The 17,312-nt window shown below is 42.2% G+C and overlaps 2 pseudogenes; one reads left to right on the top strand and one right to left on the bottom strand.

The window, feature by feature from the left end:
* LOC141191570 (uncharacterized) overlaps positions 1 to 17,312 on the top strand; it is a 773,803-nt pseudogene that overhangs the window by 420,015 nt on the left and 336,476 nt on the right.
* The window catches only part of LOC141191600 (uncharacterized), a 47,002-nt pseudogene continuing 31,889 nt past the window's right edge, over positions 2,200 to 17,312 (bottom strand).

A 17,312-nucleotide genomic window follows, 5' to 3' on the forward strand; every position in this document is an offset into this window, starting at 1 on the left:
TGAATCACAGCGCATTGGTTTTATTATGTCACTTTTGTGCAAAGAACCACAGGGTTGGGCCTTTTCTCTTCAGCCTAATGATCCGTGTTTAAGTTCTGTTGAAGAATTTTTTTCTGCTATGGGGCTATTATATGACGATCCTGATCGAATCTCATCTGCTGAATCAGAACTTAGACGTTTGAATCAGGGGTCTGATGATGTTGAAAACTATTGCACACACTTCAGAAGATGGGCTTCAGAAGTTAAACGGAATGATTCGGCGCTGAGATGTTTATTTCTTGCTGGTCTGAGTGAAAGGGTTAAGGATTTGCTAATTGCATTCCCTGCACCTGAGTCTCTGCAGGAAGCTATGCAGTTAGCTGTTCGTGTGGATAGGAGACTGAGGTGCAGGCTCAATGAGGTAAAGACTCCTGTAATGTCAGGTCCTAGTCCCCAGAAAATCTGCTCCGACGGTGGGGAACCAATGGAGGTTGGGGGGATGTCACTCCGCTCTCAGGAAAAAGACAGGAGATTCGCCGAGGGATTGTGTCTTTATTGTGGTAAAGGTGATCATTTGATTAAGTATTGTGAGCGTCGTTTAAGTAAAGAAAAAAAAAAGGTCAGTTACGTCCGTATAGCTTGTTTACGCTCTGCAGGAGTATTTCTTTCTGGGAGTACTACTCTGCAGGGAGATTTGATTGAATTTCAGGTTTTTGTGGATTGTGGTTCAACACTTAATGAGATTGATAAAGGGTTTTTGGAAAACCTTAAATTGAAATCCAAACCTTTGTCATCACCTATTTCTGTGGTTGCAATTGATAACACTCCTTTGAAATGTATTACTCACAAGACTGCTGCATTTTCTCTCACTATCGATGGAGTTCACTAAGAAACTTTGGACTTGGTTGTTTTGGATAATTTACCCTCTCCGATTGTTCTAGGATTGCCTTGGTTAAAACTGCACAATCCTTTATTGGACTGGTCTACTAATGTGATTAAGTCTTGGAGTCTGAAGTGCTATGATAAATGATGTAATGGTCGCATTGCAGCTGTGGAAAAAGTGGAATTACCTGTACCTATTCAAGATTTTTGGAGGGTTTTTTCAGAGGAGGAGTCGCAAGTGTTACCTCCTCATAGGGATTATGATTGAGCCATTGAGTTTGTTCCGGGTGCTACTCTTCCCAAAAGTCGCTTGTTTAATCTGACTATCCCTGAAAGAAAGGCCTTGGAGGAGTACATACAGACTAGCCTGGCTGCTGGTCACAGTAGACCTTCTAAGTCGCCTGTGGCAGTTGGATTCTTCTTCCCCCCGGATATTGTTTCTGATAGAGGACCTCAGTTTGTGGCTCGCTTTTGGCGTGCTTTTTGTGACAGGTTGGGAGTCCATTTGTCATTTTCGTCTGGTTATCATCCTGAGTCTAATGGACAGACTGAAAGAAAGAACCAGGATGTTGAGCAGTTTTTGCGTTGTTTTGTGGCGGACAATCAAGAGGTGTGGTCTGAGTTTCTGCTTCTCGCAGAATTTGTTCTTAACAATCATACATCCTCCTCTGCTGGGTGTTCTCCTTTTTTTGTTGTACTGGGAGACATCCGTCTTTTGGTTCGTTCTCCAAATTGGGGTCGGCGGTGCCGGAGGAGAATTTTTCCGGTGATTTGGAGAGAGTTTGGACTAATGTACGTTGTAACCTTCAAGAGGCTAACAAAAAATCCAAGAAGTATTTTGACAGGAAACGTAAAGAGGTTTTGTTTACTGTGGGTGAAATGGTTTGGTTGTCCTCGAAGAACATGCGGTTGAGGATTCCCTCTAAAAAATTGAGTCCTAAGTTTGTGGGTCCATTTAAAGTGCTTCAGGTTGTTAACCAGTCTGCTGTTAGGTTGGATGTCCCTACTTCCTGGAAGATTAATCCTGTGTTTCATGTTTCCTTGTTGAAAAAGGCTGACGTATCTGATAGGGACGTCACTGCCACAGTTCCTCCTGTGGTGGAAGACAGCGAATATGAAATTTCGCGTATCTTGAATTCTAGATTGCATAGAGGGAGATTACAATATCTTGTCTCCTGGAAGGGTTTCGGTCCCGAAGACAACTCCTGGGTAAGGACGGATGATGTCTCTGCTCCTAGGCTTGTTAAAGCTTTCCACAGGAGGTTTCCGGATAGGCCTGGGCCTGGAGGATCCGGATGATCCTCATAAAAGAGGGGGTACTGTTAGAACCCTCCTGTTAGTTTTTTTCTATCTTGTGTTTTGCGGTCACGTGACCATCTGCCTTTATATTCCAGCTCCGCCCTTCTGGCTTTGCTGGACTTCAGTGTTGTTTGACTGTTTTGCTAGCCTGGGTCTTTGGTGCCTATCTCTGTCAGTTTGCTTGGTCCTCTGGGACCTCTAGTACGTTTTGTCAGTTTGTCTTTTGTGTTCTACAACAATTTCTGTTTAGGTGTCCCATTCCTTAGTTCTTTTAGGGACCCCTCCCTTATTTTTATAGGTCTTCATTCAGACTAGCCGAGGACTAAGGCGGGTCTGTTCACAAGGAACAGGCAGCCCGCTACATCGTAGGGATTCAGCTTAGTCTTACTGTAGGGACAGCTTTCCCCTATCTTTCCTTAATTCTTGTTGCAGATCATAACAGATGCTTTTCCAGAACTGGACTGCCTTCTTTAGATGTTTTTTTTGGCAAAGTCTAATCTGGCCTTTCTATTTTTTAGGATGATTAATGGTTTGTACCTTGTGGTGAACACTTTGTTTTTGCTCTCATGAAGTTTTCTCTTTTATGATGGACATACACAATGAAATATATACTTCTTGAAGAACGTTCTTCACTTAGGTTGATTTTGTGAAGTGACATTTCTTCATCAAGCATTCTGCAATAATCCACCACTGTTTTCTTCAATGGACGTCCACGCCTCTTTGAGTTCCCACTCACCAGTGCTCTTTTTTTTTCTTTTATTGCAGAATGTACCAAACTGTTGATTTGGGGATGCCTAACATTTCTGCTATCTATTTGATAGATTTATTCTTTTTTTTAAGTCAATACTAGGTCTGTTTCACTTCCATTAAGAGCTCCTTTCCGTGTTAGGGGTTCACAGCAACAGCTTCCAAATACAAATGCCACAAATGAAATCAGCTACACACCTTTTATTTGCTTAAGTGATGATGGATTAACGAGGGAAAAACCCATGAAACCCAGCCAATGAAAGAGCATTTCAGACAATTGTCCAAATACTTTTGGTCCCTATAAAATGAGGCAGCTCCATATTAAAGAGCTGTAATTGCTAAACCCTTACTCCACTTAGGATGTGAATACCCTCAAAGTAAAGCTGAGAGTCGGAACTTTAAGACCAGATTGATGACCAGATTGATTGTTTCTTGAATATGTTTTGGTAAACAGCTAAAATGGCAAAACTTGTGTCACTGTCCAAATATTTTCTGGACCTATCTAAACGTGCTACTGACATAAAATTCTCACCAGATGTCAGTTACAACCCATCCAATCCACACAAGCAAAGAAGTCAAATCATAGATGGCCATAAATTATGTGTAATAATGAGAAATGACACAGGGAAAAAGTATTGAACTCGCTTATTGAAATGTATTTAATGCTTCGTACAAAAGCCTTTGTTGGTGATGACCGCTTCAGGACGCCTCCTGTATGGCGAAACCAGTCGCATGCATTGCTCAGATGTGATTTTGGCCCATTCTCCCATACAAACACTCTTCAAATTTTGAAGGTCCTGTGGTATCCTTCTATGAACTCTGAGCTTTAGTTCCTTCCATACATTTTCTATTGGATTCAGGTCAGGTGATTGGCTGGGCCTGGTAGATGGCAGCAGATTTTTATCAAGAATGACTCAGTACATTTGTCCATTCATCATTCCTTCAATTATATGAAGTTTTCCAGTGCTTTATTCCCACCTTCAAACTTCACTGTTGGTATGGTGTTTTTGGGTTTAAATGCAGTACCTTTGGTTTCCAAACATGGCATGTATTATGGCATCCAAAGAGTTAAATTTTGGTCTCATCTTACAAGACTATATTTTCCCAGTATTTCACATTATTTTCTAAATGTTGTTGAGTAAACTTTAAACGCACTTGAACATGCTTTTTGTTCAGTAATGGAATCTTGCGTGGTGAGCGTGCGTGCAGGCCATGGAGGTTGAGTCCATTATTTACAGTTTTCTTTGAAACAATTGTATCTGCTGATTCCAGGTCAAAAACACTTACAATAGTCTTTAGAAAACGAGTCAGCGACTGGTACAGGAGGAGAGAGGACCCTGCCTGCGAGGGCTCACAATCTGGTTAAAACACTTCCCACATTCTGAACATGAAAAAGGCTTCTTTGTGTGACTCCTCTGGTGTCTAACAAGATGCGATTTTATATTTAAAAAATATCCCACATCCTAAACAAGTTTCTCCTTGGTGTGAGTTTTCTGATGTGTGGTAAGATTTGATTTCCGCATAAAACATTTTCCACATTCTGAGCATGAAAATGGCTTCTCCCCTGTGTGAGTACTCTGATGTCTATCAAGATTTGCTTGACGGTTAAAACATTTTCCACATTCTGAACAGGGAAAAGGCTTTTCCCCTGTGTGAGTTCTCTGATGTATAACAACATCAGATCTCTGGTTAAAACATTTCCCACATTCTGAACAGGAAAAACGCTTCTCCCCTGTGTGACTTCTCTGATGTTTGATAAGACTTGATTTCTCTGTAAAACATTTCCCACATTCTGAACAGGGAAAAGGCTTCTCCCCTGTATGAGTTCTGTGATGTTTGATAAGACTTGATATCTTTGTAAAACATCTTCCACATTCTGAACAAGAAAAAGGCTTCTCCCCTGTGTGAGTTCTCTGATGTATAACAACATCAGATCTCTGGTTAAAACATTTCCCACATTCTGAACAGGGAAAAGGCTTCTCCCCTGTGTGAGTTCTCTGATGTTTGATAAGACTTGATTTCTCTGTAAAACATTTCTCACATTCTGAGCAGAAAAAAGGCTTCTCCCCTGTGTGACTTCTCTGATGTCTAAGAAGATGTGATTTCCAGTCAAAACATCTCTCACAATTGGAACATGAAAATCTATTCTCAGCTGTGCGTACCTTTCGATGTTTAAGAAAAGACTTTTTAAGAGGAAAACTATTTCGATATTCTGAATGTGAAAATGGCTTCTTTGCTTTAGGAGCAGCTCGTTTTTTGATGCTTATTTTGTGACTATGATTTTCCTCAGTAGTTGGTAATGAATCAGAAGACAGGACCTGTTTCAAAGGATCAGGTGATTGATCTTTGCTGTGAAGGGATGAAGGTATGTCTGGAGTAATGGCATTCACTTCAATGGTATCCTGTGGGATCTCAAGATCAACAGATTTAAAAATTGAAGATGTCAGCTGTCCCTCTGATCTCCTGGTACAGTCATCTACTAAGAATAAAAACATTTATTATTTATGAATAACACATCCTTAAAATTTATATTGTTGAATATTTCTACTTAAACTTTCATTAAAAATGGCAAGTTATGTAAAAATATTGAATTATTCAACAGAACAATAGCTCACAGTGTTATAGAAAACCTTATAGCATGAACCAGTAGAGTGTGGTGTTCAACGGTTTATTCATTCTGCCACCCAAGCATGGAATTAGGCTGTGTGCCCACGATGCTGTGTTAATGCGTTTACGCGGCTGCTATCCTGCCGCTGAAACGCATTAAAATCGCTTGTCAAGAGATCTGGCATGTTTCCCAATGATAACCCGCATGTGCTGTGCACATGCTGTGAAGATTTCCGTTTCAGATTATCATTGCCGAAGCATCCGCAACACAGCCAATTTAGGAGCGATTTCACACCAAAATTGCGCCCACTGACTTGCATTGAACCACAGAAAACAAGTATGTATAACATCTATACATACGGATTTGCTGCGGTTCAATGTGCGCATGGTACCCGGGCCTGGGAGAGGAGACTGCTACTCCTCTCATCCGACTGCTGCTCTGGCTGATAACAGCATGAGCAGAGTGGATGGTAGAAGCAGCAGCCTGCTTTTCCACAGCGTGAGTAAAAAAATAATTAAAAAGTAAAAAAATAAAAAAATACCTTCATACTCACCTCACAGTCGGCCCCCAGTGTCCTCCCAGCGGCGATGCTCTCTCCTCGGCAGCCCGCGGTGTACTGCCAGGACCTGCGGTGACATCATTTATCAGCTGATGGTCACACGACCATCAGCTGACCGCTGACATCACCGCCGAGGAGAGAGGATCGCCGCCGGGAGGACAACGGGGCCGCCGGAGAGGTGAGTATCAGGGTTTTTTTTCCTTTTAACTTTTAAATTTTTTTTTTTTTACTATACACAGCATGGGAATCTATGGACATTGGTAGATGCAACATTTGAAAGCATAACTTTCTTTTACCTACTCCTCATAAGTTGGTCACACAATATAAATCCATGCCAGTCGCATGGATTTATATTGTGTGACCAACTTATATTGTCAAGCCCTTTTCCAAAAGCATTGTGATGCTCAAAATCGCTTGGAAAACGGCTTGAAAAAAAACACATGCAAAAACGCATGTAAAAACGCTTCGAAATGCATGTAAAGTCCGCATGCGTTTTTTCTGCCAGGGAGAGGAAAAAAAGCTCAAGAAATTTCTGCTTCAGAACTGCACTGTGGGCACATACCCTTAAAAGCCACTAAAAATGTTATGTAGGTGAAAATAACACCAATAAAAACTTCTACTCATCTCACAAAAAAAGCCCCCACTCAGGTCCATCATCTCTCAATGGAAAAACAAAGGTTTCCACATTATTAGCGGCTCAAAGGTTCTTGAAAAACAATATGGCTTCCATAAACCAATCCAGCAATATCCGCTCTCCCAAAGTCAGATCTCCCCCTCACTTCTGAGCCTTGCAGTTCGCCCAAACCACATTCAGCATCTATGTATTTGGCATTACTATAGTGAGAAGAGCCCACTTAATTTACGGTGTGTGTCTCCTGGAGCACAATCTGGGCACTATGTGTAGGGGAATAAAATGGCAAATGTACAATTTTTACTCTCCAACATCCACTGCGTGCTAATTTCCAGAAAGTGCCTCTGGAATCAAAATAATCGCTACGTCTATAGATTATTTCACTGAGGGTTATAATTTCCAAAATGGAGTCACTTTATGGGGATTTCTACTGCTCTGAATTTCTGCTTTTTTGTTTTACTAGGGCTTCTTCAAATGGTGGGTCCCATCTGCTCTGGGAGGGACCTGCTCCTGAGACGTCTGCTTCTGTCACCAGGAGCCGCCTTATTCATCCTGCAGGCGGCTCTGGTGATGGAAGGGACGTCGGAACCAGAAGCTAAGGGTGGCACATTCTCTGTCCAGCCACTACAATTAGGGTGCCTGGGACCAGAAGTACCATCCAGTCTTGCAGTATGGATGTGTGTACTGTCCAGCTGGAGTAATCTGCTCCCTACTTCAGCCAGTTGGAAAGCACCGCACCCTACTAAAGCTGGAAGCATATTGCCGGAAGCTGCCAGACACAGCCTTGTTCTCCTCTGGTTCAGTCCTCTGTGCTCAGCTCCCAGCTATTTCTTTCCTGTTGTGCAACAACCCGTTTACTGGCTACTCTTGTGTCTTCTGATTTTGTATTAACTCTGCCCTCCTGGCCCGGCTACCTGACTATTCTTCTTGCCATATCAGTCCACAGAACAGCAGGTAATACCATGGCCCAAGCTTAGGGGTCTCTGTGTAAGTCCAGATCCATGTAGAGGGGTTAAAGGATGAGGAGCAAGGCAAACCCAGGGATCTGGAAAATGGAGTAGATAGCGCCATGCCTGTTTGTGATGGCCATGAACAGTGCCCCCAATATATTGTGTCTGTAAACTATTCCAGCAAGATCAGCATTCAAATAGCTAAATGTCGCTCCTTCCCTTCTTAACCTGCCATGTGCCCAGACAGTAGTGTACAACCGTATATCGGGTATTGTCAGATTCAAGAGAAGTTGGAAAATAATTTGTAAGGTCCATTTGTTTCCTATTATCCTTTGTGAAGAATTCCAAAGTTATCACCATATAAAGTGACACACGTCAGATTTGAAAAATGGGGGCTGATTAGGAACAGAAAACTGGCAGCAGGAAGAGGTTAAATCAGAGTATTTTGGGCACTAACTACTGTAGTCAAAAACTGTATAGAAAATAACACATCTACTGAAATGATCAAACTCAACAGTCTCCATCAGTAAAAGATGAGTAACTAGTGGTGAAACCTCTCTGGGGTAATTGGAGTATGGGGCTCGGTGGCTCTTGGCAATCTAAACTATCGTAAGGGCCAATATTTTCTGTCAGATGAGTTCAAGAAGAAATATTAGACGTTCAAAGAGAACTTTTTATAATAGTGCAGAGCTGAGGTGTCTTACATTTAGCTTAGAGATATATCATGGCACAGGTGTAATGTATTTTATGTAGTTTATCACAATCCTCTTTGAAGTTAGTTGGTTTTAAAAGAAATTGAAAAGTCAGGATAAAGGGAAACTCTGTTGTTATTGTACAGAAATTCACACTTGTCCCTCACTGCACATTTAATGTTGTCGATCATAAAAGTGAAGTTTGGCCAGAAAGACTGGACCTGGTCTTGTAGGGACCATATGAGCACATTCAACAGCACAGAAGGGAGAGAAGGTAGATTCATCCAATAAGATATCAGGGATCTAGGAAGCCAACAGCATCATTACCCTCTGCTTTCTCTTACAGACCATCACAATATTTTTCTTCAAGTGATTTTCTAACTTGTCAGCACATTCTACGTACGCTGTCATTTGGCTTTGTAGTTTACAGATCTGGGCAGGTAACGGTCAGCGTCTCCTAATCCCAGGGGGTAAGTGGATTCTCGAGGTTGTAAGTTCTATAGAAAAGGGTTTTCAATGCCCAAAATCATTTGAACAGTTTTGGGTGGAGGTGAGTGTTGTGGTCTAGAGGCAAAATGGTGATCACACGATTATGATATGGCCGGACTACACCAGCGATAAACTAGCCACAGCCAGTGACAGAGGAGAATCTGTGACTACTGCGCATTTGGTGGTTACTACTCACCTAGGCGGTTATCTGTAGGAATCTCCTCTTTACACCGCTCATCACCCCTCACATATGTCTCTGTAGTATTAATATGGGTCAGATCTTCACCCTGAAACAAATATTGTAAAAGTCACAGACAGATGAGAAGTCACATCTATGATCAGCTCTAATCCTGCCATCTCCACCGTTCTCATTACACAAATAAAAAACATATAATACTGGTGGATAAAACAAGACTGAACACAAGACCTTCACAGCCGTCTACACATCAAAAGGGAGATCTCATGGCACCTTCTCTCCATCTACCTGATGATCCTGAGGAACATTGGGATCTTCTTGTTTACAGTCCTGTGGAAGAAGAGGATGGGGACATCTCTCTGGTGTTGTCCTCTTACTGGATAGATCTGGAGGAAACACATACAGGGACTGAATTCATTCTTTACATACAGATAATTATAGGCCGTGTGTACTTAGTCCTGTCTATTACCTGGTGATGTGAGGGGCTGGGGAACCTCCATCATGACGTCCCTGTACAGATCTTTGTGTCCTTCTAAATACTCCCACTCCTCCATGGAGAAATAGATTGTGACATCCTGACACCTTATAGGAACCTGACACATAAAATGATACAGTCATTCCCCTGATCCTTTCATAACATTACTGTATAATGTCCCAGCATTCCCAGCAGTGTCACCTCTCCAGTCAGCAGCTCAATCATCTTGTAGGCGACTTCTAGGATCTTCTGGTCATTGATGTCCTTATGTATCAGGGGGTGAGGTGGAGGCCCTGTGATTGGGCTCAGAGGTCTTCTCCATCCCTCAGACACAGGGTCCTGACAGCGCTCACTAGAGGTCTTCTTCACTACTGTGTAATCCTGGTTATGGAGAGACACAATAATAAAACTCACTCCAGACATTTCCAGAGTCCTCACCTCTCCAGTTCTGTCCATCTGTTATTCCCATAGATAAGAATGATGTAATGTGACGTCATCAGAATCTCTCACCTCTCCAGTAAGCCGGAAGAGGATCTCTAGGGTGAGGTGTAATATCCTCTCCACCATCTTGTCTCTGTCCATATCCATCTTTGATGGGTCAATAAGGAAAATTCTGTTATATAGAAGATCTTCACTGAGAGGATCCGATATTGTAGGGATCTGAATGAGAAGATGATGAGCCAATATAACATCATAAATATCTTGTGTAATAATACAATTACTGGAGATAATAAGGGGAAATGTGGTGGGCCACTGGGGAGGCGCTAGATGTTGCAGAACGGCCACCTGGGGTATGTAGTCTCACTGGCAACAGATAATGATGTCACAGTAGCTGAAGTGGGTCACTGGACCCCTCAACACTTCCCTCATGTCCACAACAATTGTCAAAAACGAGAGGTGGCACTTGTGGATGGTATAGGACCCCCAGGGGGCACTCCTGTAGCTGTGGTGTCTGGGTGCAAGTTTGGAGTGCCCGTGATGTTTGTGCAATCACAAGCAGCCAGACACGCAGGTGAACTTGTAAATATAACAACTTTACTAAAGGATTTACTAAAGGAGGTAACGGGGTACAGTCTCTCTTAAAGGCAAAGTTTACAGTATATTGGTGCATATGAAAGTAATGGTTCTCTCCTCATGAAACAAGTGAGGTCATGGCCTCTCAGGGCTATAGTGTCCATTTTAAGACATGATCAGATATCAAAATCAAACATCAGAATGATGTCAGTTTGAGGCTAAATACCCGGTCTGACAAGTGATCCTGACAAGTGACTTTGATAAGTGACTTTAGAGCTGTAATAATAATAAAAAAAAAGTCACTGTTCGCTGATGGGACTTCAACCCAAAATTCTGTGTCCAGAAGCCAGTGCACTAACCACTGAGCTATAAACGCAGTTGATGAAACCTAGCAGTTCTATTTGGTTATATCATTTTCAGAGTAAACCTGTCTGAACCTGATTGGGACTTTCAGAAATACCTCCTCCAAACCAAATTCAAATGATGTTTGATTTTGATGTGTGAGTCTGATGTGTGACTTTCTTCAAACATCAGAATCAGAATGACTTTTAGTCACCCTGAGTATTTTCATGGTTGATCTCATAAGACAAGAAAAGCTACCAGTTGCTATAACTTGACTGGATAGCTCAATGGCAAGGCATCAGCCTCTGAAACTACAGTGTCCAGGTTCAAATCCCAATAGGAATATATATTTTTTAATTATGCCCATTTAGCACCAAAACTACAAGGGTGTTTTACTTTTAATATCTGACGTTCTGATTGTCATCCTGACGTAATAAGAGTTTCAGACACGCTGTCTATTTGCATGGTAAATTACATAGCCAAAGTAAATTGGGAGGCACTAATTTACTACATAGTTATTTCCAAGTGACTGTACATTTGCATAATTTCTTAAAGGGGTTTAATGATAACATTTCTTTATTTTAAATTTTTCTTTCCATCCACCCAAGAACTGGCTGCAAACTCCCAATTTACTTTTGCTATGTAATTATTATTATATATCACTACTAGGGTTGAGCGAGTATGTTCTGTTCCAAGTACGCTCGGGCCGAGCTCCGAGTATTTACAGCTGCTCGGTGATATGGTTGAATCGCTCCCGTGTGCATGATTCGCAACTGTTTGACAGCTTTATTACATGGGAGGAATGTGTAAGAAATAGTCATTCCTCACATGTAATAAAACTGTCAAACAGTCGCAAATCATGCACACGGGGGGGGATTTAACCCTATCACCGAGCAGCTATAAATACTCTGAGCTCGGCCTGAGCATACTCGGCGAAAAGGTTAATAGAACATACTCGCTCAACACTAATCACTACCTAAATAATCAAATAATGAACCTACAGTTTAATGGTAAGGCAACTATGTCACGCTACTGGGACTTGAACCCAAAAGCATTTGTTTCACAGTCAGCACGCTTACCATTGAGCTATACACTCATTAAAGAAAACTGGGTATTCTACTTGGTTATGTTATTTCCAGTGCAATCAGGACTTAAACACAGACATTGTCCAAACCAAATTCAAATGATGAATGAGTTTGATACCTGACTTTCTTCACACATCAGAATCAAAATCAGAAGGACTTCCAGACACCATGAGGATTTGCATAGTAAATCTCGTAAACCAAGGAAAACCATCCAGCAGCATCATTTGAGCTTATGGCAGAATGGTAACTCTCTTGTGTCACAAAGTGGACATTGTGAGTTCAAATTCCTGGTGCAGAAAAAAATAAACTATTGCTTTTTAAATGGTGCTGGTAGCACAAAAACTTCACTGATGCTTGGCTTTGATATCTGACTTTTCTCACACATCAGAATAAGAATCACAATTACTTTTAGACCCCCTGAGTATTATCATGGTTAATCTCATAAGCCAAGAAAAACCTGTAGGGACACTGAACTTTTTATTATTAATTATTATTACTATTATTATTATCCTTTCAAACCAAAACTATGTGACACAGATGCCTTACCATTAAACTGTAGGTTCATTATTTGATTATTTAGGTAGTGATATATACCGTATATTCCGGCGTATAAGACGACCTGGTGTATAAGACGACCCCCCTACTTTCCTGTTAAAATATAGAGTTTAGGATATATTCACCGTATAAGACTACCCCTTTTCCAACGCATACCAAACACCGGGAAAAATTAAAAAAAAACAGATTTGAATTTAACATGGTCCTTTTTTAATTTAAATTCTTATGACATGCAGGTATATAGCAGGAAAACTGTCACTCATAAACATATTAAAATAGGGGGGACCCCACGTCATTTTTTGGGGGGGTCCCCCATTCTAATAGCTAGTAAAGGCTGGTATTCAGCTGGGGGCTGATATTAGTAGCCTGGGAAGCTCCGTGGGTATTACCCCCTTCCCAGACTTCAAACATCTGCCCCAGCCGTCTGCTTAACCTCCGCTAGAGACTATAATGATGGTGGATCCCACGCCAATTTTCTTTTTAAAAAATCCTTTATTTTAACACTAAATGACAATTGAGGGGTTAATAAAGATGCAGTCCCTAAATTATTATTAATTTTGTAATTAATTTTTCCCAAAAATGTTGACGTGGGCTTCGCCATATTTTTGTGTCCAGCCAGGTACAGCAGGCAGGAACGGGCTGCCCCCAACCACCAGCTGCCTATTTGTACCTGGCCGGACACAACAATATAGGGAAGCCCTTTTTTTTAAAATTATTTCATGAAATAATTAAAAAAAAAAAGACGTGGGGCTTCGCCCTATTTTTGTGTCCAGCCAGGTACAACTAGGCAGCTGGGGGCTGGAATCTGCAGCGCAGGGAGACCCAAGCTTTCTGGGCCCCCCCCGCTGCAAATTGCAGTCCGCAGCCACCCCGGAAAATGGCGCGTTCATAGAAGCGCCATCTTCTGGCGCTGTACCCAACTCATCCAGGGCCCTGGTGCGGTGGCTCACTGGGTAATAAAGGGGTTAGGGCCAGCTTGGCATTATCAGCTGGCCCTAAGCCCGAAATTCATGGGGTCACGCCAATATTAGACATGACCACCATGAATTTCTAGTAAAGTACCGTAATTAAAAAAAACACAACACCCAGAATAAAGTCCTTTAATTGAAATAAAGACACAATTTTTTAATGTTCTAAATTAAACCATACTTACCGTCACGCCCATTCCAGCTGAAGCCAACGATCTCCTGCAATAAAAGTAAAATAATAAAGCAACATCATCCTTACCTTTCCATGGTTCCCAGGACCGGTCCAGCTCTGCTACATTCACATGACAGGCTGCACCGCAGCAGAACGCTGCCGTTCAGCTTGCCATGCGGCAGACACTGAGAAGCGCAGGCATGCTTGTGCTCCTCAGTGTCTGACTGTGACGGCATCCAGATGAGCCGAGATCATGTCCAATGAACTCGGCTCACCTCATGCACGTCACTGACAGCGTTTGAAAATTCTCCTGCTCCCCGCATGCGCAGTAGAAGTTTCCCACGCTGTCAGTGACGGACGTCCAGGAGGTGAGCTGAGTTCATTGTCGGCTCATCTGGATGCCGTCACAGCCAGACACTGCAGAGCGCAAGCATGCCTGCGCTTCTCAGTGTCTGCGGGATGACAGGCTGGATGGCAGCGTTCTGCTGCGGTCCAGCCTGTCATCTCGATGTAGCAGAGCTGAAGCTGTCGTGGGAACCATGGAAAGGTAAGGATGATGTTGGTTTATTATTTTTCTTTTATTGCAGGAGATCGTTGGCTTCAGCTGGAATGGGCGTGATGGTAAGTATGGTTTAATTTAGAACAATAAAGAATTGTGTCTTTATTTCAATTAAAGGACTTTATTCTGGGTGTTTGTGTTTTTTTTAACTTTTACTATGGGGTTAGTAATGGGGGTGTCTTATAGACGCCTCTCCATTACTAACCTGGGCTTGATGTCAGCTGGCATTATAAGCTGACATCAACCCCAACCCTATTACCCCCTGCCACCGCACCAGGGCAGCGTGGAAGAGCGAGGCTAAGTGCCAGAATTGGCGCATCCTATGGATGCGCCATTTCTGGGGCGGCTGACGGCTGGTGTTTCTAGCCTGGGAGGGGGCCAATATTCATGGCTCCCTTCCTGGGCTATTAATATCAGCCCCCAGCTGTCTGCCTAGCCTTTGCTAGCTATTAAATTAGGGGGGACCCCACGTCATTTTTTTTGGGGGGTCCCCCATTTTAATAGCTAGTAAAGGCTAGGTATTCAGCTGGGGGCTGATATTAGTAGCCTGGGAAGCTCCGTGGGTATTACCCCCTTCCCAGGCTTCAAACATCTGCCCCAGCTGTCTGCTTAACCTCCGCTAGAGCCTAAAATTAAGGGGAACCCCACGCCAATTTTTTTTTAAATAAATCCTTTAACACTAGATGACAAGTACAGTAATCAACACTGTCACTGTACTTCATATATATGTGACTGACATGTTTCTATCTATCTAATCTATGTGTGAAGCTCTATTCTGTCTGTTATAAATTGTCGGGTACCGCTGCTGAATTGCCGGCCGGCTTTTTTAAAGAGACGGTGCATGAAAACACTATTATTTGTTTTAATAAATCCTTTACACTAAATGACAAGTACAGTAAGCAATACTGTCACTGTACTTCATATATATGTGACTGACATGTTTCTATCTATCTAATCTATGTGTGAAGCTCTATTCTTTCTATTCTAAATTGTCGGGTGCCGGCTTATGCCGCTGCTGAATTGCCGGCTTTTCATATATTGTCACAGAAGCGATGCGAACTTCCCTGCTCCGGACACAGCGCACCGCTTCTGTGACAAGTGAAAGCTGTCGGCACAGAAGCCCTGCGCTGTGTCCGGAGCTGGGAATACGCAGCGATGTGTCAGTTTCAGCACAGAAGCGCTGACTGTCTGGACCTACTGCCGCCGTATTTTAACTCCCTCCACCTTATATTAACTCCGACATGGCAGGGATACGGCCACGGCAGCTTATTAACACCCCCAGAGTATCCCCGCATGTCAATTTCTGAAAGTTCAAAAGCATTACCGGCGTATAAGACGACCCCAGACTAGACAGAAGATTTTTCAGTCTTCAAAAGTCGTCTTATACGCCGGAATATACGGTAATTATAATAATTACATAGCAAAAGTAAATTGGGAGTTTGCAGCCAGTTCTTGGGTGGATGGAAAGAAAAATTTACAATAAAGAAATGTTATCATTAGACCCCTTTAAGAAATTATGCAAATGAACAGTCACTTGGAAATAGATATGTAGTAAATTAGTGCCTCCCAATTTACTTTGGCTATGTAATTTACCATGCAAATACACAGCGTGTCGGAAACTCTTAACACGTCAGGATGACAATCAAAATGTCAGATATTAAAAAGTAAAACACCCCTGTAGTTTGTGTGCTAAACAGACATAATTAAAAAAAATAACATTCCTATTGGGATTTGAACCTAGAGTTTCAGAAACTGATGACTTGCCGTTGAGCTATTCGTTCAAGTGATAGTAGCTGGCAGCTTTCCTTGTCTTATAAAATCAACAATGAAAATACTCAGGGTGACTAAAAGTCATTGTGATTCTGATGGTTGAAGAAAGTCACACATCAGACTCACACATCAGAATCAAACATCATTTGAATTTGGCTAGGAGCAGGTATTTCTGAAAGTCCCATTCAGTTTCAGACAGGTTTGCACTGAAAATCATATAACCAAATAGAACTCCTAGGTTTCATCATCTAACTTAATAGCTCAGTGCTTAGTGCACTGGCTTCTGAACACAGAATTTTGGGTTCAAGTCCCATCAGCGAACAGTGACTTTTTTTTTATTATTATTACAGTTGTAAAAGTCACTTATCAAAGTCACTGATCAGGATCATTTGTCAGACAGGGTATTTAGCCTCAAACTGACATCATTCTGATGTTTGATTTTGATATCTGATCATGTCCTAAAATGGACACTGTACAGGGCAGCTGGAGCAGAGTTCTCTTCACTTGCTAGTAGAGGAAATGCTATGCGTAGTCCAAGAAATATTACACTGATGGAGGGACCTTCACAGATTGGCTCTCCGTGGAAACACACTAAAGTCTGGGTGTGCTCAGTTTTTAGACCACCATTCCCTTTCGCAGTCAGTAGTCGGTGGTGTGGCAGCCACGTGGATCTGGTCCTGGCTAGAAGCAAACAGGATAACCAGCGTGCAGGAGAGCACACGAACAGCGTTATCTCTCCTGACTGGCAGAGGCTTCACTCATTTTGTGAAGGAGATTATGTGGAGAAAAATGTCCCCCAAGCATGGACTGGCATGGAAACTCTTCTGTGAGAAACAGTGTCTGTCTCCTGTATCTTCATTAGGCAGCTTGAACCGCCCACTACTGATTTGTACCAGTGCTCAGTCAGTGTGCGAGCCCTGAGCTGAGAGACTCCTCCCAGACATTTCTATGGCAGCTTATTGTGAGGAGAGTAATCACTTGCCTTTCATATACACACATTGGCCAGCAGATGGCAGGAAAGTCCAATTTACAATGCAATGTATTATATCTCCTGACTCACAGTGCCCACACTGGAACAAGTCTACTATCACTCTACATCTGTCTCATTTAGCAGCAGTAGAACGGGTACCGGGATGTCACAGAAAAATATGAGGAGATATATTATTTTACAGTATTTAGTTTTCTGCTTTACATCTAGTAATAAAACCTATATATTATAGGCCACAGACAACAAGCAGTTTCTTCCTCGGAGTCTGTAGCCGAATACGTTTCTCATAGACTCATCTTCCATAACACTAATTCTCGTCTCATTTACAGACACTGGAATCGGCATTAGCAAT

This window comes from Phyllobates terribilis, unplaced genomic scaffold (genome assembly GCF_046119375.1).
Source record: "Phyllobates terribilis strain yellow unplaced genomic scaffold, ASM4611937v1 Scaffold_47__1_contigs__length_9908305, whole genome shotgun sequence".
NCBI lineage: Eukaryota > Metazoa > Chordata > Amphibia > Anura > Dendrobatidae > Phyllobates > Phyllobates terribilis.